This window comes from Carassius carassius, chromosome 15, assembly GCF_963082965.1.
Source record: "Carassius carassius chromosome 15, fCarCar2.1, whole genome shotgun sequence".
In the NCBI taxonomy this organism is placed as follows: Eukaryota; Metazoa; Chordata; class Actinopteri; order Cypriniformes; family Cyprinidae; genus Carassius; species Carassius carassius.
This window is the reverse complement of record NC_081769.1, coordinates 9,761,611-9,784,262: the sequence shown is the minus strand read 5'-3', so window position 1 is coordinate 9,784,262 and position 22,652 is coordinate 9,761,611.

The window sequence follows — 22,652 nt, the reverse complement described above, 5'->3', positions numbered from 1 at the left end:
AGTTATATGCACAAAAACATATGTTAGGACTTCAATGCTCAAGATTGTTAGTTTACAGGTTTCTGAGACCAGTAATGTTGAAATAGTGCTTCTGTTCAAATGAAGTGAAATCTAGCCCAAACCTGCTCAAAAGCTTATCTCTCTATGAGAGAAAGCTGCTTCATTCAATATTCAGTGCAAATGTTGCTAAACTGAAAGATGCTTATGCCTTATGAAATACAATGTTTTTGCAATGCTGTAAGACAGTTTTTAATGTGTTAGAAGTTAAATGCCCAAAAACTTATGTTAAGGACTTCAATGCTCAAGATTGTCATTTTACAGGTTTCTGAGACCAGTAATGTTGAAATAGTGCTTCTGTTCAAATGAAGTGAAATCTAGCCTAAATAAACTCAAAAGAATGTCTCTCTATAAGAGAAAGCTGCTTCATTCAATAATCAGTGCAAATCTTCCAAACTGAAAGATGCTTATGCCTTATGAAATACAATGTTTTTGCAATGCTGTAAGACAGTTTTTAATGTGTTAGAAGTTATATGCACAAAAACATATGTTAGGACTTCAATGCTCAAGATTGTTAGTTTACAGGTTTCTGAGACCAGTAATGTTAAAATAGTGCTTTTGTTCAAATGAAGTGAAATCTAGCATAAATAAGCTCAAAAGCTTGTCTCTCTATAAGAAAAAGCTGCTTCATTCAATAATCAGTGCAAATCTTGCCAAACTGAAAGATGCTTATGCCTTATGAAATACAATGTTTTTGCAATGCTGTAAGACAGTTTTTAATGTGTTAGAAGTTATATGCACAAAAACATATGTTAGGACTTCAAATGCTCAAGATTGTCAGTTTACAGGTTTCTGAGACCAGTAATGTTGAAATAGTGCTTCTGTTCAAATGAAGTGAACTTTAGCCCAAATCTGCTCAAAAGCTTGTCTCTCTATAAGAAAAAGCTGCTTCATTCAATAATCAGTGCAAATCTTGCCAAACTGAAAGATGCTTATGCCTAATTAAATACAATGTTTTTGCAATGCTGTAAGACAGTTTTTATTGTGTTTGAAGTTATATGCACAAAAACATATGTTAGGACTTCAATGCTCAAGATTGTAAGTTTACAGGTTTCTGAGACCAGTAATGTTGAAATAGTGCTTCTGTTCAAATGAAGTGCAATCTAGCATAAATAAGCTCAAAAGCTTGTCTCTCTATGAGAGAAAGCTGCTTCATTCAATATTCAGTGCAAATCTTGCCAAACTGAAAGATGCTTATGCCTAATGAAATACAATGTTTTTCCAATGCTGTAAGACAGTTTTTAATGTGTTAGAAGTTATATGCACAAAAACATATGTTAGGACTTCAATGCTCAAGATTGTCAGTTTACAGGCTTCGGAGACCAGTAATGTTAAAATAGTGCTTCTGTTCAAATGAAGTGAAATCTAGCCTAAATAAGCTCAAAAGCTTGTCTCTCTATAAGAGAAAGCTGCTTCATTCAATATTCATTGCAAATCTTGCCAAACTGAAAGATGCTTATGCCTTATGAAATAAAATGTTTTTGCAATGCTGTAAGACAGTTTTTAATGTTTTAGAAGTTAAATGCCCAAAAACTTATGTTAAGGACTTCAATGCTCAAGATTGTCATTTTACAGGTTTCTGAGACCAGTAATGTTGAAATAGTGCTTCTGTTCAAATGAAGTGAAATCTAGCCTAAATAAACTCAAAAGAATGTCTCTCTATAAGAGAAAGCTGCTTCATTCAATAATCAGTGCAAATCTTCCAAACTGAAAGATGCTTATGCCTTATGAAATACAATGTTTTTGCAATGCTGTAAGACAGTTTTTAATGTGTTAGAAGTTATATGCACAAAAACATATGTTAGGACTTCAATGCTCAAGATTGTTAGTTTACAGGTTTCTGAGACCAGTAATGTTAAAATAGTGCTTTTGTTCAAATGAAGTGAAATCTAGCATAAATAAGCTCAAAAGCTTGTCTCTCTATAAGAAAAAGCTGCTTCATTCAATAATCAGTGCAAATCTTGCCAAACTGAAAGATGCTTATGCCTTATGAAATACAATGTTTTTGCAATGCTGTAAGACAGTTTTTAATGTGTTAGAAGTTATATGCACAAAAACATATGTTAGGACTTCAAATGCTCAAGATTGTCAGTTTACAGGTTTCTGAGACCAGTAATGTTGAAATAGTGCTTCTGTTCAAATGAAGTGAACTTTAGCCCAAATCTGCTCAAAAGCTTGTCTCTCTATAAGAAAAAGCTGCTTCATTCAATAATCAGTGCAAATCTTGCCAAACTGAAAGATGCTTATGCCTAATTAAATACAATGTTTTTGCAATGCTGTAAGACAGTTTTTAATGTGTTTGAAGTTATATGCACAAAAACATATGTTAGGACTTCAATGCTCAAGATTGTAAGTTTACAGGTTTCTGAGACCAGTAATGTTGAAATAGTGCTTCTGTTCAAATGAAGTGCAATCTAGCATAAATAAGCTCAAAAGCTTGTCTCTCTATGAGAGAAAGCTGCTTCATTCAATATTCAGTGCAAATCTTGCCAAACTGAAAGATGCTTATGCCTAATGAAATACAATGTTTTTCCAATGCTGTAAGACAGTTTTTAATGTGTTAGAAGTTATATGCACAAAAACATATGTTAGGACTTCAATGCTCAAGATTGTCAGTTTACAGGCTTCTGAGACCAGTAATGTTAAAATAGTGCTTCTGTTCAAATGAAGTGAAATCTAGCCTAAATAAGCTCAAAAGCTTGTCTCTCTATAAGAGAAAGCTGCTTCATTCAATATTCATTGCAAATCTTGCCAAACTGAAAGATGCTTATGCCTTATGAAATAAAATGTTTTTGCAATGCTGTAAGACAGTTTTTAATGTGTTAGAAGTAATATGCACAAAAACTTATGTTAGGACTTCAATGCTCAAGATTGTCATTTTACAGGTTTCTGAGACCAGTAATGTTGAAATAGTGCTTCTGTTCAAATGAAGTGAAATCTAGCCCAAATCTGCTCAAAAGCTTGTCTCTCTATGAGAGAAAGCTGCTTCATTCAATATTCAGTGCAAATGTTGCCAAACTGAAAGATGCTTATGCCTTATGAAATACAATGTTTTTGCAATGCTGTAAGACAGGTTTTAATGTGTTAGAAGTTAAATGCCCAAAAACTTATGTTAGGACTTCAATGCTCAAGATTGTCATTTTACAGGTTTCTGAGACCAGTAATGTTGAAATAGTGCTTCTGTTCAAATGAAGTGAAATCTAGCCCAAATCTGCTCAAAAGCTTGTTTCAATTTGAGACAGAGCTGCTTCATTCAATGTTCAGTGCAATTCTTGCCAAACTGAAAGATGCTTATGTCTTATGAAATACAATTATTTCTGCAATGAAGTGAGACAGTTTTTAATGTGTTAGAAGTTATATGCACAAAAACATATGTTAGGACTTCAATGCTCAAGATTGTAAGTTTACAGGTTTCTGAGACCAGTAATGTTGAAATAGTGCTTTTGTTCAAATGAAGTGAAATCTAGCCTAAATAAGCTCAAAAGCTTGTCTCTCTATAAGAGAAAGCTGCTTCATTCAATAATCAGTGCAAATCTTGCCAAACTGAAAGATGCTTATGCCTTATGAAATACAATGTTTTTGCAATGCTGTAAGACAGTTTTTAATGTGTTAGAAGTTATATGCACAAAAACTTATGTTAGGACTTCAAATGCTCAAGATTGTCAGTTTACAGGTTTCTGAGACCAGTAATGTTGAAATAGTGCTTCTGTTCAAATGAAGTGAAATCTAGCCCAAATCTGCTCAAAAGCTTGTCTCTCTATGAGAGAAAGCTGCTTCATTCAATATTCAGTGCAAATCTTGCCAAACTGAAAGATGCTTATGCTTAATGAAATACAATGTTCTTGCAATGCTGTAAGACAGTTTTTAATGTGTTAGAAGTTATATGCACAAAAACATATGTTAGGACTTCAATGCTCAAGATTGTAAGTTTACAGGTTTCTGAGACCAGTAATGTTAAAATAGTGCTTTTGTTCAAATGAAGTGAAATCTAGCATAAATAAGCTCAAAAGCTTGTCTCTCTATAAGAAAAAGCTGCTTCATTCAATAATCAGTGCAAATCTTGCCAAACTGAAAGATGCTTATGCCTTATGAAATACAATGTTTTTGCAATGCTGTAAGACAGTTTTTAATGTGTTAGAAGTTAAATGCCCAAAAACTTATGTTAGGACTTCAATGCTCAAGATTGTCATTTTACAGGTTTCTGAGACCAGTAATGTTGAAATAGTGCTTCTGTTCAAATGAAGTGAAATCTAGCCTAAAAAAGCTCAAAAGCTTGTCTCTCTATAAGAGAAAGCTGCTTCATTCAATAATCAGTGCAAATCTTGCCAAACTGAAAGATGCTTATGCCTAATGAAATACAATGTTTTTGCAATGCTGTAAAACAGTTTTTAATGTGTTAGAAGTTATATGCACAAAAACATATGTTAGGACTTCAATGCTCAAGATTGTCAGTTTACAGGCTTCTGAGACCAGTAATGTTAAAATAGTGCTTCTGTTCAAATGAAGTGAAATCTAGCCTAAATAAGCTCAAAAGCTTGTCTCTCTGTAAGAGAAAGCTGCTTCATTCAATATTCATTGCAAATCTTGCCAAACTGAAAGATGCTTATGCCTTATGAAATAAAATGTTTTTGCAATGCTGTAAGACAGTTTTTAATGTGTTAGAAGTAATATGCACAAAAACTTATGTTAGGACTTCAATGCTCAAGATTGTCATTTTACAGGTTTCTGAGACCAGTAATGTTGAAATAGTGCTTCTGTTCAAATGAAGTGAAATCTAGCCCAAAACTCTCAAAAGCTTGTCTCTCTATGAGAGAAAGCTGCTTCATTCAATATTCAGTGCAAATGTTGCCAAACTGAAAGATGCTTATGCCTTATGAAATACAATGTTTTTGCAATGCTGTAAGACAGGTTTTAATGTGTTAGAAGTTAAATGCCCAAAAACTTATGTTAGGACTTCAATGCTCAAGATTGTCATTTTACAGGTTTCTGAGACCAGTAATGTTGAAATAGTGCTTCTGTTCAAATGAAGTGAAATCTAGCCCAAATCTGCTCAAAAGCTTGTCTCTCTATGAGAGAAAGCTGCTTCATTCAATATTCAGTGCAAATCTTGCCAAACTGAAAGATGCTTATGCCTAATGAAATACAATGTTTTTGCAATGCTGTAAGACAGTTTTTAATGTGTTAGAAGTTATATGCACAAAAACATATGTTAGGACTTCAATGCTCAAGATTGTAAGTTTACAGGTTTCTGAGACCAGTAATGTTAAAATAGTGCTTTTGTTCAAATGAAGTGAAATCTAGCCTAAATAAGCTCAAAAGCTTGTCTCTCTATAAGAGAAAGCTGCTTCATTCAATAATCAGTGCAAATCTTGCCAAACTGAAAGATGCTTATGCCTTATGAAATACAATGTTTTTGCAATGCTGTAAGACAGTTTTTAATGTGTTAGAAGTTATATGCACAAAAACTTATGTTAGGACTTCAAATGCTCAAGATTGTCAGTTTACAGGTTTCTGAGACCAGTAATGTTGAAATAGTGCTTCTGTTCAAATGAAGTGAAATCTAGCCCAAATCTGCTCAAAAGCTTGTCTCTCTATGAGAGAAAGCTGCTTCATTCAATATTCAGTGCAAATCTTGCCAAACTGAAAGATGCTTATGCCTTATGAAATACAATGTTTTTGCAATGCTGTAAGAAAGTTTTTAATGTGTTAGAAGTTATATGCACAATAACATATGTTAGGACTTCAATGCTCAAGATTGTAAGTTTACAGGTTTCTGAGACCAGTAATGTTAAAATAGTGCTTTTGTTCAAATGAAGTGAAATCTAGCCTAAATAAGCTCAAAAGCTTGTCTCTCTATAAGAGAAAGCTGCTTCATTCAATAATCAGTGCAAATCTTGCCAAACTGAAAGATGCTTATGCCTAATGAAATACAATGTTTTTGCAATGCTGTAAGACAGTTTTTAATGTGTTAGAAGTTATATGCACAAAAACATATGTTAGGACTTCAATGCTCAAGATTGTAAGTTTACAGGTTTCTGAGACCAGTAATGTTAAAATAGTGCTTCTGTTCAAATGAAGTGAAATCTAGCCTAAATAAGCTCAAAAGCTTGTCTCTCTATAAGAGAAAGCTGCTTCATTCAATATTCATTGCAAATCTTGCCAAATTGAAAGATGCTTATGCCTTATGAAATACAATGTTTTTGCAATGCTGTAAGACAGTTTTTAATGTGTTAGAAGTTATATGCACAAAAACATATGTTAGGACTTCAATGCTCAAGATTGTTAGTTTACAGGTTTCTGAGACCAGTAATGTTAAAATAGTGCTTTTGTTCAAATGAAGTGAAATCTAGCATAAATAAGCTCAAAAGCTTGTCTCTCTATAAGAAAAAGCTGCTTCATTCAATAATCAGTGCAAATCTTGCCAAACTGAAAGATGCTTATGCCTTATGAAATACAATGTTTTTGCAATGCTGTAAGACAGTTTTTAATGTGTTAGAAGTTATATGCACAAAAACATATGTTAGTAGTTCAAATGCTCAAGATTGTCAGTTTACAGGTTTCTGAGACCAGTAATGTTGAAATAGTGCTTCTGTTCAAATGAAGTGAACTTTAGCCCAAATCTGCTCAAAAGCTTGTCTCTCTATAAGAAAAAGCTGCTTCATTCAATAATCAGTGCAATTCTTGCCAAACTGAAAGATGCTTATGCCTAATGAAATACAATGTTTTTGCAATGCTGTAAGACAGTTTTTAATGTGTTAGAAGTTATATGCACAAAAACATATGTTAGGACTTCAATGCTCAAGATTGTTAGTTTACAGGTTTCTGAGACCAGTAATGTTGAAATAGTGCTTCTGTTCAAATGAATTGAAATCTAGCCCAAATCTGCTCAAAAGCTTGTCTCTCTATGAGAGAAAGCTGCTTCATTCAATATTCAGTGCAAATGTTGCTAAACTGAAAGATGCTTATGCCTTATGAAATACAATGTTTTTGCAATGCTGTAAGACAGTTTTTAATGTGTTAGAAGTTAAATGCCCAAAAACTTATGTTAAGGACTTCAATGCTCAAGATTGTCATTTTACAGGTTTCTGAGACCAGTAATGTTGAAATAGTGCTTCTGTTCAAATGAAGTGAAATCTAGCCTAAATAAACTCAAAAGAATGTCTCTCTATAAGAGAAAGCTGCTTCATTCAATAATCAGTGCAAATCTTCCAAACTGAAAGATGCTTATGCCTTATGAAATACAATGTTTTTGCAATGCTGTAAGACAGTTTTTAATGTGTTAGAAGTTATATGCACAAAAACATATGTTAGGACTTCAATGCTCAAGATTGTTAGTTTACAGGTTTCTGAGACCAGTAATGTTAAAATAGTGCTTTTGTTCAAATGAAGTGAAATCTAGCATAAATAAGCTCAAAAGCTTGTCTCTCTATAAGAAAAAGCTGCTTCATTCAATAATCAGTGCAAATCTTGCCAAACTGAAAGATGCTTATGCCTTATGAAATACAATGTTTTTGCAATGCTGTAAGACAGTTTTTAATGTGTTAGAAGTTATATGCACAAAAACATATGTTAGGACTTCAAATGCTCAAGATTGTCAGTTTACAGGTTTCTGAGACCAGTAATGTTGAAATAGTGCTTCTGTTCAAATGAAGTGAACTTTAGCCCAAATCTGCTCAAAAGCTTGTCTCTCTATAAGAAAAAGCTGCTTCATTCAATAATCAGTGCAAATCTTGCCAAACTGAAAGATGCTTATGCCTAATTAAATACAATGTTTTTGCAATGCTGTAAGACAGTTTTTATTGTGTTTGAAGTTATATGCACAAAAACATATGTTAGGACTTCAATGCTCAAGATTGTAAGTTTACAGGTTTCTGAGACCAGTAATGTTGAAATAGTGCTTCTGTTCAAATGAAGTGCAATCTAGCATAAATAAGCTCAAAAGCTTGTCTCTCTATGAGAGAAAGCTGCTTCATTCAATATTCAGTGCAAATCTTGCCAAACTGAAAGATGCTTATGCCTAATGAAATACAATGTTTTTCCAATGCTGTAAGACAGTTTTTAATGTGTTAGAAGTTATATGCACAAAAACATATGTTAGGACTTCAATGCTCAAGATTGTCAGTTTACAGGCTTCGGAGACCAGTAATGTTAAAATAGTGCTTCTGTTCAAATGAAGTGAAATCTAGCCTAAATAAGCTCAAAAGCTTGTCTCTCTATAAGAGAAAGCTGCTTCATTCAATATTCATTGCAAATCTTGCCAAACTGAAAGATGCTTATGCCTTATGAAATAAAATGTTTTTGCAATGCTGTAAGACAGTTTTTAATGTTTTAGAAGTTAAATGCCCAAAAACTTATGTTAAGGACTTCAATGCTCAAGATTGTCATTTTACAGGTTTCTGAGACCAGTAATGTTGAAATAGTGCTTCTGTTCAAATGAAGTGAAATCTAGCCTAAATAAACTCAAAAGAATGTCTCTCTATAAGAGAAAGCTGCTTCATTCAATAATCAGTGCAAATCTTCCAAACTGAAAGATGCTTATGCCTTATGAAATACAATGTTTTTGCAATGCTGTAAGACAGTTTTTAATGTGTTAGAAGTTATATGCACAAAAACATATGTTAGGACTTCAATGCTCAAGATTGTTAGTTTACAGGTTTCTGAGACCAGTAATGTTAAAATAGTGCTTTTGTTCAAATGAAGTGAAATCTAGCATAAATAAGCTCAAAAGCTTGTCTCTCTATAAGAAAAAGCTGCTTCATTCAATAATCAGTGCAAATCTTGCCAAACTGAAAGATGCTTATGCCTTATGAAATACAATGTTTTTGCAATGCTGTAAGACAGTTTTTAATGTGTTAGAAGTTATATGCACAAAAACATATGTTAGGACTTCAAATGCTCAAGATTGTCAGTTTACAGGTTTCTGAGACCAGTAATGTTGAAATAGTGCTTCTGTTCAAATGAAGTGAACTTTAGCCCAAATCTGCTCAAAAGCTTGTCTCTCTATAAGAAAAAGCTGCTTCATTCAATAATCAGTGCAAATCTTGCCAAACTGAAAGATGCTTATGCCTAATTAAATACAATGTTTTTGCAATGCTGTAAGACAGTTTTTAATGTGTTTGAAGTTATATGCACAAAAACATATGTTAGGACTTCAATGCTCAAGATTGTAAGTTTACAGGTTTCTGAGACCAGTAATGTTGAAATAGTGCTTCTGTTCAAATGAAGTGCAATCTAGCATAAATAAGCTCAAAAGCTTGTCTCTCTATGAGAGAAAGCTGCTTCATTCAATATTCAGTGCAAATCTTGCCAAACTGAAAGATGCTTATGCCTAATGAAATACAATGTTTTTCCAATGCTGTAAGACAGTTTTTAATGTGTTAGAAGTTATATGCACAAAAACATATGTTAGGACTTCAATGCTCAAGATTGTCAGTTTACAGGCTTCTGAGACCAGTAATGTTAAAATAGTGCTTCTGTTCAAATGAAGTGAAATCTAGCCTAAATAAGCTCAAAAGCTTGTCTCTCTATAAGAGAAAGCTGCTTCATTCAATATTCATTGCAAATCTTGCCAAACTGAAAGATGCTTATGCCTTATGAAATAAAATGTTTTTGCAATGCTGTAAGACAGTTTTTAATGTGTTAGAAGTAATATGCACAAAAACTTATGTTAGGACTTCAATGCTCAAGATTGTCATTTTACAGGTTTCTGAGACCAGTAATGTTGAAATAGTGCTTCTGTTCAAATGAAGTGAAATCTAGCCCAAATCTGCTCAAAAGCTTGTCTCTCTATGAGAGAAAGCTGCTTCATTCAATATTCAGTGCAAATGTTGCCAAACTGAAAGATGCTTATGCCTTATGAAATACAATGTTTTTGCAATGCTGTAAGACAGGTTTTAATGTGTTAGAAGTTAAATGCCCAAAAACTTATGTTAGGACTTCAATGCTCAAGATTGTCATTTTACAGGTTTCTGAGACCAGTAATGTTGAAATAGTGCTTCTGTTCAAATGAAGTGAAATCTAGCCCAAATCTGCTCAAAAGCTTGTTTCAATTTGAGACAGAGCTGCTTCATTCAATGTTCAGTGCAATTCTTGCCAAACTGAAAGATGCTTATGTCTTATGAAATACAATTATTTCTGCAATGAAGTGAGACAGTTTTTAATGTGTTAGAAGTTATATGCACAAAAACATATGTTAGGACTTCAATGCTCAAGATTGTAAGTTTACAGGTTTCTGAGACCAGTAATGTTGAAATAGTGCTTTTGTTCAAATGAAGTGAAATCTAGCCTAAATAAGCTCAAAAGCTTGTCTCTCTATAAGAGAAAGCTGCTTCATTCAATAATCAGTGCAAATCTTGCCAAACTGAAAGATGCTTATGCCTTATGAAATACAATGTTTTTGCAATGCTGTAAGACAGTTTTTAATGTGTTAGAAGTTATATGCACAAAAACTTATGTTAGGACTTCAAATGCTCAAGATTGTCAGTTTACAGGTTTCTGAGACCAGTAATGTTGAAATAGTGCTTCTGTTCAAATGAAGTGAAATCTAGCCCAAATCTGCTCAAAAGCTTGTCTCTCTATGAGAGAAAGCTGCTTCATTCAATATTCAGTGCAAATCTTGCCAAACTGAAAGATGCTTATGCTTAATGAAATACAATGTTCTTGCAATGCTGTAAGACAGTTTTTAATGTGTTAGAAGTTATATGCACAAAAACATATGTTAGGACTTCAATGCTCAAGATTGTAAGTTTACAGGTTTCTGAGACCAGTAATGTTAAAATAGTGCTTTTGTTCAAATGAAGTGAAATCTAGCATAAATAAGCTCAAAAGCTTGTCTCTCTATAAGAAAAAGCTGCTTCATTCAATAATCAGTGCAAATCTTGCCAAACTGAAAGATGCTTATGCCTTATGAAATACAATGTTTTTGCAATGCTGTAAGACAGTTTTTAATGTGTTAGAAGTTAAATGCCCAAAAACTTATGTTAGGACTTCAATGCTCAAGATTGTCATTTTACAGGTTTCTGAGACCAGTAATGTTGAAATAGTGCTTCTGTTCAAATGAAGTGAAATCTAGCCTAAAAAAGCTCAAAAGCTTGTCTCTCTATAAGAGAAAGCTGCTTCATTCAATAATCAGTGCAAATCTTGCCAAACTGAAAGATGCTTATGCCTAATGAAATACAATGTTTTTGCAATGCTGTAAAACAGTTTTTAATGTGTTAGAAGTTATATGCACAAAAACATATGTTAGGACTTCAATGCTCAAGATTGTCAGTTTACAGGCTTCTGAGACCAGTAATGTTAAAATAGTGCTTCTGTTCAAATGAAGTGAAATCTAGCCTAAATAAGCTCAAAAGCTTGTCTCTCTGTAAGAGAAAGCTGCTTCATTCAATATTCATTGCAAATCTTGCCAAACTGAAAGATGCTTATGCCTTATGAAATAAAATGTTTTTGCAATGCTGTAAGACAGTTTTTAATGTGTTAGAAGTAATATGCACAAAAACTTATGTTAGGACTTCAATGCTCAAGATTGTCATTTTACAGGTTTCTGAGACCAGTAATGTTGAAATAGTGCTTCTGTTCAAATGAAGTGAAATCTAGCCCAAAACTCTCAAAAGCTTGTCTCTCTATGAGAGAAAGCTGCTTCATTCAATATTCAGTGCAAATGTTGCCAAACTGAAAGATGCTTATGCCTTATGAAATACAATGTTTTTGCAATGCTGTAAGACAGGTTTTAATGTGTTAGAAGTTAAATGCCCAAAAACTTATGTTAGGACTTCAATGCTCAAGATTGTCATTTTACAGGTTTCTGAGACCAGTAATGTTGAAATAGTGCTTCTGTTCAAATGAAGTGAAATCTAGCCCAAATCTGCTCAAAAGCTTGTCTCTCTATGAGAGAAAGCTGCTTCATTCAATATTCAGTGCAAATCTTGCCAAACTGAAAGATGCTTATGCCTAATGAAATACAATGTTTTTGCAATGCTGTAAGACAGTTTTTAATGTGTTAGAAGTTATATGCACAAAAACATATGTTAGGACTTCAATGCTCAAGATTGTAAGTTTACAGGTTTCTGAGACCAGTAATGTTAAAATAGTGCTTTTGTTCAAATGAAGTGAAATCTAGCCTAAATAAGCTCAAAAGCTTGTCTCTCTATAAGAGAAAGCTGCTTCATTCAATAATCAGTGCAAATCTTGCCAAACTGAAAGATGCTTATGCCTTATGAAATACAATGTTTTTGCAATGCTGTAAGACAGTTTTTAATGTGTTAGAAGTTATATGCACAAAAACTTATGTTAGGACTTCAAATGCTCAAGATTGTCAGTTTACAGGTTTCTGAGACCAGTAATGTTGAAATAGTGCTTCTGTTCAAATGAAGTGAAATCTAGCCCAAATCTGCTCAAAAGCTTGTCTCTCTATGAGAGAAAGCTGCTTCATTCAATATTCAGTGCAAATCTTGCCAAACTGAAAGATGCTTATGCCTTATGAAATACAATGTTTTTGCAATGCTGTAAGAAAGTTTTTAATGTGTTAGAAGTTATATGCACAATAACATATGTTAGGACTTCAATGCTCAAGATTGTAAGTTTACAGGTTTCTGAGACCAGTAATGTTAAAATAGTGCTTTTGTTCAAATGAAGTGAAATCTAGCCTAAATAAGCTCAAAAGCTTGTCTCTCTATAAGAGAAAGCTGCTTCATTCAATAATCAGTGCAAATCTTGCCAAACTGAAAGATGCTTATGCCTAATGAAATACAATGTTTTTGCAATGCTGTAAGACAGTTTTTAATGTGTTAGAAGTTATATGCACAAAAACATATGTTAGGACTTCAATGCTCAAGATTGTAAGTTTACAGGTTTCTGAGACCAGTAATGTTAAAATAGTGCTTCTGTTCAAATGAAGTGAAATCTAGCCTAAATAAGCTCAAAAGCTTGTCTCTCTATAAGAGAAAGCTGCTTCATTCAATATTCATTGCAAATCTTGCCAAATTGAAAGATGCTTATGCCTTATGAAATACAATGTTTTTGCAATGCTGTAAGACAGTTTTTAATGTGTTAGAAGTTATATGCACAAAAACATATGTTAGGACTTCAATGCTCAAGATTGTTAGTTTACAGGTTTCTGAGACCAGTAATGTTAAAATAGTGCTTTTGTTCAAATGAAGTGAAATCTAGCATAAATAAGCTCAAAAGCTTGTCTCTCTATAAGAAAAAGCTGCTTCATTCAATAATCAGTGCAAATCTTGCCAAACTGAAAGATGCTTATGCCTTATGAAATACAATGTTTTTGCAATGCTGTAAGACAGTTTTTAATGTGTTAGAAGTTATATGCACAAAAACATATGTTAGTAGTTCAAATGCTCAAGATTGTCAGTTTACAGGTTTCTGAGACCAGTAATGTTGAAATAGTGCTTCTGTTCAAATGAAGTGAACTTTAGCCCAAATCTGCTCAAAAGCTTGTCTCTCTATAAGAAAAAGCTGCTTCATTCAATAATCAGTGCAATTCTTGCCAAACTGAAAGATGCTTATGCCTAATGAAATACAATGTTTTTGCAATGCTGTAAGACAGTTTTTAATGTGTTAGAAGTTATATGCACAAAAACATATGTTAGGACTTCAATGCTCAAGATTGTTAGTTTACAGGTTTCTGAGACCAGTAATGTTGAAATAGTGCTTCTGTTCAAATGAATTGAAATCTAGCCCAAATCTGCTCAAAAGCTTGTCTCTCTATGAGAGAAAGCTGCTTCATTCAATATTCAGTGCAAATGTTGCTAAACTGAAAGATGCTTATGCCTTATGAAATACAATGTTTTTGCAATGCTGTAAGACAGTTTTTAATGTGTTAGAAGTTAAATGCCCAAAAACTTATGTTAGGACTTCAATGCTCAAGATTGTCATTTTACAGGTTTCTGAGACCAGTAATGTTGAAATAGTGCTTCTGTTCAAATGAAGTGAAATCTAGCCTAAATAAACTCAAAAGAATGTCTCTCTATAAGAGAAAGCTGCTTCATTCAATAATCAGTGCAAATCTTCCAAACTGAAAGATGCTTATGCCTTATGAAATACAATGTTTTTGCAATGCTGTAAGACAGTTTTTAATGTGTTAGAAGTTATATGCACAAAAACATATGTTAGGACTTCAATGCTCAAGATTGTTAGTTTACAGGTTTCTGAGACCAGTAATGTTAAAATAGTGCTTCTGTTCAAATGAAGTGAAATCTAGCATAAATAAGCTCAAAAGCTTGTCTCTCTATAAGAAAAAGCTGCTTCATTCAATAATCAGTGCAAATCTTGCCAAACTGAAAGATGCTTATGCCTTATGAAATACAATGTTTTTGCAATGCTGTAAGACAGTTTTTAATGTGTTAGAAGTTATATGCACAAAAACATATGTTAGGACTTCAAATGCTCAAGATTGTCAGTTTACAGGTTTCTGAGACCAGTAATGTTGAAATAGTGCTTCTGTTCAAATGAAGTGAACTTTAGCCCAAATCTGCTCAAAAGCTTGTCTCTCTATAAGAAAAAGCTGCTTCATTCAATAATCAGTGCAAATCTTGCCAAACTGAAAGATGCTTATGCCTAATTAAATACAATGTTTTTGCAATGCTGTAAGACAGTTTTTAATGTGTTTGAAGTTATATGCACAAAAACATATGTTAGGACTTCAATGCTCAAGATTGTAAGTTTACAGGTTTCTGAGACCAGTAATGTTGAAATAGTGCTTCTGTTCAAATGAAGTGCAATCTAGCATAAATAAGCTCAAAAGCTTGTCTCTCTATGAGAGAAAGCTGCTTCATTCAATATTCAGTGCAAATCTTGCCAAACTGAAAGATGCTTATGCCTAATGAAATACAATGTTTTTCCAATGCTGTAAGACAGTTTTTAATGTGTTAGAAGTTATATGCACAAAAACATATGTTAGGACTTCAATGCTCAAGATTGTAAGTTTACAGGTTTCTGAGACCAGTAATGTTAAAATTAGTGCTTTTGTTCAAATGAAGTGAAATCTAGCTTAAATAAGCTCAAAAGCTTGTCTCTCTATAAGAGAAAGCTGCTTCAATCAATAATCAGTGCAAATCTTGCCAAACTGAAAGATGCTTATGCCTTATGAAATACAATGTTTTTGCAATGCTGTAAAACAGTTTTTAATGTGTTAGAAGTTATATGCACAAAAACATATGTTAGGACTTCAATGCTCAAGATTGTCAGTTTACAGGCTTCTGAGACCAGTAATGTTAAAATAGTGCTTCTGTTCAAATGAAGTGAAATCTAGCCTAAATAAGCTCAAAAGCTTGTCTCTCTGTAAGAGAAAGCTGCTTCATTCAATATTCATTGCAAATCTTGCCAAACTGAAAGATGCTTATGCCTTATGAAATAAAATGTTTTTGCAATGCTGTAAGACAGTTTTTAATGTGTTAGAAGTAATATGCACAAAAACTTATGTTAGGACTTCAATGCTCAAGATTGTCATTTTACAGGTTTCTGAGACCAGTAATGTTGAAATAGTGCTTCTGTTCAAATGAAGTGAAATCTAGCCCAAATCTGCTCAAAAGCTTGTCTCTCTATGAGAGAAAGCTGCTTCATTCAATATTCAGTGCAAATGTTGCCAAACTGAAAGATGCTTATGCCTTATGAAATACAATGTTTTTGCAATGCTGTAAAACAGTTTTTAATGTGTTAGAAGTTATATGCCCAAAAACTTATGTTAGGACTTCAATGCTCAAGATTGTCATTTTACAGGTTTCTGAGACCAGGAATGTTGAAATAGTGCTTCTTTTCAAATGAAGTGAAATCTAGCCCAAATCTGCTCAAAAGCTTGTTTCAATTTGAGATAGAGCTGCTTCATTCAATGTTCAGTGCAATTCTTGCCAAACTGAAAGATGCTTATGTCTTATGAAATACAATTATTTCTGCAATGAAGTGAGACAGTTTTTAATGTGTTAGAAGTTATATGCACAAAAACATATGTTAGGACTTCAATGCTCAAGATTGTAAGTTTACAGGTTTCTGAGACCAGTAATGTTGAAATAGTGCTTTTGTTCAAATGAAGTGAAATCTAGCCTAAATAAGCTCAAAAGCTTGTCTCTCTATAAGAGAAAGCTGCTTCATTCAATAATCAGTGCAAATCTTGCCAAACTGAAAGATGCTTATGCCTTATGAAATACAATGTTTTTGCAATGCTGTAAGACAGTTTTTAATGTGTTAGAAGTTATATGCACAAAAACTTATGTTAGGACTTCAAATGCTCAAGATTGTCAGTTTACAGGTTTCTGAGACCAGTAATGTTGAAATAGTGCTTCTGTTCAAATGAAGTGAAATCTAGCCCAAATCTGCTCAAAAGCTTGTCTCTCTATGAGAGAAAGCTGCTTCATTCAATATTCAGTGCAAATCTTGCCAAACTGAAAGATGCTTATGCTTAATGAAATACAATGTTCTTGCAATGCTGTAAGACAGTTTTTAATGTGTTAGAAGTTATATGCACAAAAACATATGTTAGGACTTCAATGCTCAAGATTGTCATTTTACAGGTTTCTGAGACCAGTAATGTTGAAATAGTGCTTCTGTTCAAATGAAGTGAAATCTAGCCCAAATCTGCTCAAAAGCTTGTCTCTCTATGAGAGAAAGCTGCTTCATTCAATATTCAGTGCAAATGTTGCCAAACTGAAAGATGCTTATGCCTTATGAAATACAATGTTTTTGCAATGCTGTAAAACAGTTTTTAATGTGTTAGAAGTTATATGCCCAAAAACTTATGTTAGGACTTCAATGCTCAAGATTGTCATTTTACAGGTTTCTGAGACCAGGAATGTTGAAATAGTGCTTCTTTTCAAATGAAGTGAAATCTAGCCCAAATCTGCTCAAAAGCTTGTTTCAATTTGAGATAGAGCTGCTTCATTCAATGTTCAGTGCAATTCTTGCCAAACTGAAAGATGCTTATGTCTTATGAAATACAATTATTTCTGCAATGAAGTGAGACAGTTTTTAATGTGTTAGAAGTTATATGCACAAAAACATATGTTAGGACTTCAATGCTCAAGATTGTAAGTTTACAGGTTTCTGAGACCAGTAATGTTGAAATAGTGCTTTTGTTCAAATGAAGTGAAATCTAGCCTAAATAAGCTCAAAAGCTTGTCTCTCTATAAGAGAAAGCTGCTTCATTCAATAATCAGTGCAAATCTTGCCAAACTGAAAGATGCTTATGCCTTATGAAATACAATGTTTTTGCAATGCTGTAAGACAGTTGTTTAATGTGTTAGAAGTTATATGCACAAAAACTTATGTTAGGACTTCAAATGCTCAAGATTGTCAGTTTACAGGTTTCTGAGACCAGTAATGTTGAAATAGTGCTTCTGTTCAAATGAAGTGAAATCTAGCCCAAATCTGCTCAAAAGCTTGTCTCTCTATGAGAGAAAGCTGCTTCATTCAATATTCAGTGCAAATCTTGCCAAACTGAAAGATGCTTATGCTTAATGAAATACAATGTTCTTGCAATGCTGTAAGACAGTTTTTAATGTGTTAGAAGTTATATGCACAAAAACATATGTTAGGACTTCAATGCTCAAGATTGTCATTTTACAGGTTTCTGAGACCAGTAATGTTGAAATAGTGCTTCTGTTCAAATGAAGTGAAATCTAGCCCAAATCTGCTCAAAAGCTTGTCTCTCTATGAGAGAAAGCTGCTTCATTCAATATTCAGTGCAAATCTTGCCAAACTGAAAGATGCTTATGCCTTATGAAATACAATGTTTTTGCAATGCTGTAAAACAGTTTTTAATGTGTTAGAAGTTATATGCACAAAAACTTATGTTAGGACTTCAATGCTCAAGATTGTCATTTTACAGGTTTCTGAGACCAGGAATGTTGAAATAGTGCTTCTTTTCAAATGAAGTGAAATCTAGCCCAAATCTGCTCAAAAGCTTGTTTCAATTTGAGATAGAGCTGCTTCATTCAATGTTCAGTGCAATTCTTGCCAAACTGAAAGATGCTTATGTCTTATGAAATACAATTATTTCTGCAATGAAGTGAGACAGTTTTTAATGTGTTAGAAGTTATATGCACAAAAACATATGTTAGGACTTCAATGCTCAAGATTGTAAGTTTACAGGTTTCTGAGACCAGTAATGTTGAAATAGTGCTTTTGTTCAAATGAAGTGAAATCTAGCCTAAATAAGCTCAAAAGCTTGTCTCTCTATAAGAGAAAGCTGCTTCATTCAATAATCAGTGCAAATCTTGCCAAACTGAAAGATGCTTATGCCTTATGAAATACAATGTTTTTGCAATGCTGTAAGACAGTTTTTAATGTGTTAGAAGTTATATGCACAAAAACTTATGTTAGGACTTCAAATGCTCAAGATTGTCAGTTTACAGGTTTCTGAGACCAGTAATGTTGAAATAGTGCTTCTGTTCAAATGAAGTGAAATCTAGCCCAAATCTGCTCAAAAGCTTGTCTCTCTATGAGAGAAAGCTGCTTCATTCAATATTCAGTGCAAATCTTGCCAAACTGAAAGATGCTTATGCTTAATGAAATACAATGTTCTTGCAATGCTGTAAGACAGTTTTTAATGTGTTAGAAGTTATATGCACAAAAACATATGTTAGGACTTCAAATGCTCAAGATTGTAAGTTTACAGGTTTCTGAGACCAGTAATGTTAAAATAGTGCTTTTGTTCAAATGAAGTGAAATCTAGCATAAATAAGCTCAAAAGCTTGTCTCTCTATAAGAAAAAGCTGCTTCATTCAATAATCAGTGCAAATCTTGCCAAACTGAAAGATGCTTATGCCTTATGAAATACAATGTTTTTGCAATGCTGTAAGACAGTTTTTAATGTGTTAGAAGTTATATGCACAAAAACATATGTTAGTCCTTCAAATGCTCAAGATTGTCAGTTTACAGGTTTCTGAGACCAGTAATGTTGAAATAGTGCTTCTGTTCAAATGAAGTGAACTTTAGCCCAAATCTGCTCAAAAGCTTGTCTCTCTATAAGAAAAAGCTGCTTCATTCAATAATCAGTGCAAATCTTGCCAAACTGAAAGATGCTTATGCCTAATGAAATACAATGTTTTTGCAATGCTGTAAGACAGTTTTTAATGTGTTAGAAGTTATATGCACAAAAACATATGTTAGGACTTCAATGCTCAAGATTGTAAGTTTACAGGTTTCTGAGACCAGTAATGTTGAAATAGTGCTTCTGTTCAAATGAAGTGAAATCTAGCATAAATAAGCTCAAAAGCTTGTCTCTCTATAAGAAAAAGCTGCTTCATTCAATAATCAGTGCAATTCTTGCCAAACTGAAAGATGCTTATGCCTAATGAAATACAATGTTTTTCCAATGCTGTAAGACAGTTTTTAATGTGTTAGAAGTTATATGCACAAAAACATATGTTAGGACTTCAATGCTCAAGATTGTAAGTTTACAGGTTTCTGAGACCAGTAATGTTAAAATAGTGCTTTTGTTCAAATGAAGTGAAATCTAGCCTAAATAAGCTCAAAAGCTTGTCTCTCTATAAGAGAAAGCTGCTTCATTCAATAATCAGTGCAAATCTTTCCAAACTGAAAGATGCTTATGCCTTATGAAATACAATGTTTTTGCAATGCTGTAAAACAGTTTTTAATGTGTTAGAAGTTATATGCACAAAAACATATGTTAGGACTTCAATGCTCAAGATTGTCAGTTTACAGGCTTCTGAGACCAGTAATGTTAAAATAGTGCTTCTGTTCAAATGAAGTGAAATCTAGCCTAAATAAGCTCAAAAGCTTGTCTCTCTGTAAGAGAAAGCTGCTTCATTCAATATTCATTGCAAATCTTGCCAAACTGAAAGATGCTTATGCCTTATGAAATAAAATGTTTTTGCAATGCTGTAAGACAGTTTTTAATGTGTTAGAAGTAATATGCACAAAAACTTATGTTAGGACTTCAATGCTCAAGATTGTCATTTTACAGGTTTCTGAGACCAGTAATGTTGAAATAGTGCTTCTGTTCAAATGAAGTGAAATCTAGCCCAAATCTGCTCAAAAGCTTGTCTCTCTATGAGAGAAAGCTGCTTCATTCAATATTCAGTGCAAATGTTGCCAAACTGAAAGATGCTTATGCCTTATGAAATACAATGTTTTTGCAATGCTGTAAGACAGGTTTTAATGTGTTAGAAGTTAAATGCCCAAAAACTTATGTTAGGACTTCAATGCTCAAGATTGTCAGTTTACAGGCTTCTGAGACCAGTAATGTTAAAATAGTGCTTCTGTTCAAATGAAGTGAAATCTAGCCTAAATAAGCTCAAAAGCTTGTCTCTCTGTAAGAGAAAGCTGCTTCATTCAATATTCATTGCAAATCTTGCCAAACTGAAAGATGCTTATGCCTTATGAAATAAAATGTTTTTGCAATGCTGTAAGACAGTTTTTAATGTGTTAGAAGTAATATGCACAAAAACTTATGTTAGGACTTCAATGCTCAAGATTGTCATTTTACAGGTTTCTGAGACCAGTAATGTTGAAATAGTGCTTCTGTTCAAATGAAGTGAACTTTAGCCCAAATCTGCTCAAAAGCTTGTCTCTCTATAAGAAAAAGCTGCTTCATTCAATAATCAGTGCAAATCTTGCCAAACTGAAAGATGCTTATGCCTAATTAAATACAATGTTTTTGCAATGCTGTAAGACAGTTTTTAATGTGTTTGAAGTTATATGCACAAAAACATATGTTAGGACTTCAATGCTCAAGATTGTAAGTTTACAGGTTTCTGAGACCAGTAATGTTGAAATAGTGCTTCTGTTCAAATGAAGTGCAATCTAGCATAAATAAGCTCAAAAGCTTGTCTCTCTATGAGAGAAAGCTGCTTCATTCAATATTCAGTGCAAATCTTGCCAAACTGAAAGATGCTTATGCCTAATGAAATACAATGTTTTTCCAATGCTGTAAGACAGTTTTTAATGTGTTAGAAGTTATATGCACAAAAACATATGTTAGGACTTCAATGCTCAAGATTGTCAGTTTACAGGCTTCTGAGACCAGTAATGTTAAAATAGTGCTTCTGTTCAAATGAAGTGAAATCTAGCCTAAATAAGCTCAAAAGCTTGTCTCTCTATAAGAGAAAGCTGCTTCATTCAATATTCATTGCAAATCTTGCCAAACTGAAAGATGCTTATGCCTTATGAAATAAAATGTTTTTGCAATGCTGTAAGACAGTTTTTAATGTGTTAGAAGTAATATGCACAAAAACTTATGTTAGGACTTCAATGCTCAAGATTGTCATTTTACAGGTTTCTGAGACCAGTAATGTTGAAATAGTGCTTCTGTTCAAATGAAGTGAAATCTAGCCCAAATCTGCTCAAAAGCTTGTCTCTCTATGAGAGAAAGCTGCTTCATTCAATATTCAGTGCAAATGTTGCCAAACTGAAAGATGCTTATGCCTTATGAAATACAATGTTTTTGCAATGCTGTAAGACAGGTTTTAATGTGTTAGAAGTTAAATGCCCAAAAACTTATGTTAGGACTTCAATGCTCAAGATTGTCATTTTACAGGTTTCTGAGACCAGTAATGTTGAAATAGTGCTTCTGTTCAAATGAAGTGAAATCTAGCCCAAATCTGCTCAAAAGCTTGTTTCAATTTGAGACAGAGCTGCTTCATTCAATGTTCAGTGCAATTCTTGCCAAACTGAAAGATGCTTATGTCTTATGAAATACAATTATTTCTGCAATGAAGTGAGACAGTTTTTAATGTGTTAGAAGTTATATGCACAAAAACATATGTTAGGACTTCAATGCTCAAGATTGTAAGTTTACAGGTTTCTGAGACCAGTAATGTTGAAATAGTGCTTTTGTTCAAATGAAGTGAAATCTAGCCTAAATAAGCTCAAAAGCTTGTCTCTCTATAAGAGAAAGCTGCTTCATTCAATAATCAGTGCAAATCTTGCCAAACTGAAAGATGCTTATGCCTTATGAAATACAATGTTTTTGCAATGCTGTAAGACAGTTTTTAATGTGTTAGAAGTTATATGCACAAAAACTTATGTTAGGACTTCAAATGCTCAAGATTGTCAGTTTACAGGTTTCTGAGACCAGTAATGTTGAAATAGTGCTTCTGTTCAAATGAAGTGAAATCTAGCCCAAATCTGCTCAAAAGCTTGTCTCTCTATGAGAGAAAGCTGCTTCATTCAATATTCAGTGCAAATCTTGCCAAACTGAAAGATGCTTATGCTTAATGAAATACAATGTTCTTGCAATGCTGTAAGACAGTTTTTAATGTGTTAGAAGTTATATGCACAAAAACATATGTTAGGACTTCAATGCTCAAGATTGTAAGTTTACAGGTTTCTGAGACCAGTAATGTTAAAATAGTGCTTTTGTTCAAATGAAGTGAAATCTAGCATAAATAAGCTCAAAAGCTTGTCTCTCTATAAGAAAAAGCTGCTTCATTCAATAATCAGTGCAAATCTTGCCAAACTGAAAGATGCTTATGCCTTATGAAATACAATGTTTTTGCAATGCTGTAAGACAGTTTTTAATGTGTTAGAAGTTAAATGCCCAAAAACTTATGTTAGGACTTCAATGCTCAAGATTGTCATTTTACAGGTTTCTGAGACCAGTAATGTTGAAATAGTGCTTCTGTTCA